The sequence below is a fragment of the Arachis duranensis genome, chromosome 6, assembly GCF_000817695.3.
Source record: "Arachis duranensis cultivar V14167 chromosome 6, aradu.V14167.gnm2.J7QH, whole genome shotgun sequence".
In the NCBI taxonomy this organism is placed as follows: Eukaryota; Viridiplantae; Streptophyta; class Magnoliopsida; order Fabales; family Fabaceae; genus Arachis; species Arachis duranensis.
In genome coordinates this window covers 23,277,200-23,278,167 of record NC_029777.3, presented here as the reverse complement: position 1 = coordinate 23,278,167, position 968 = coordinate 23,277,200, and positions in this window count along the sequence as shown.

Here is a 968-nt window from a genome sequence, read left to right as displayed (position 1 = left end):
TTTTTCTATGATTTCAGGTAATTTCTGGCTGAAATTGAGGGACTTGAGCAAAACTCTGAAAAAGGCTGACAAAAGGATTGCTGATGCTGTTGGAATCTGACCTCCATGAACTCAAAATGGATTTTCTGGAGCTACAGAACTCCAAATAGCGCGCTCTCAATGGCGTTGGAAAGTAGACATCCAGAGCTTTCCATCAATATATAATAGTTTATACTTTATTTGGGAATTGACGACGTAAAGTGGCGCTCAACGCCAAGTACATGTTGCTGTCTGGAGTAAAACGCCAGAAACACGTCACGACCCGGAGTTGAACGCCCAAAACACGTTACAACTTGGCGTTCAACTCCAAGAGAAGCCTCAGCTCGTGGATAGATCAAGCTCAGCCCAAACACACGCCAAGTGGGCCCCGGAAGTGGATTTATGCATCAATTACTTATTCATGTAAACCCTAGTAGCTAGTCTAGTATAAATAGAATAATTTACTATTGTATTGGACATCTTTTGATCACTTTAGATCTTAGGATCATCTTGGGACGATTAGTTCTCAGAACATGGGGGCTGGCCATTCGGCCATGCCTGGACCTCTCACTTATGTATTTTCAACGGTGGAGTTTCTACACACCATAGATTAAGGGTGTGGAGCTCTGCTGTACCTCAAGTTTCAATACAATTACTATTATTTTCTATTCAATTCTCCTTTATTCTTATTCCAAGATATACGTTGCACTTCAACTTGATGAATGTGATGATCTGTGACACTCATCATCATTCTCACCTATGAACGCGCGTGACTGACAACCACTTCCGTTCTACCTTAGGCCGGGCGCATATCACTTAGATTCCCCAACAGAATCTTCGTGGTATAAGCTAGATAGATGGCGGCATTTATGGGAATCCGGAAAGTCTAACCTTGTCTGTGGTATTCCGAGTAGGATTCCGGGAATCTAGAAAGTCTAACCTTGTCTGTG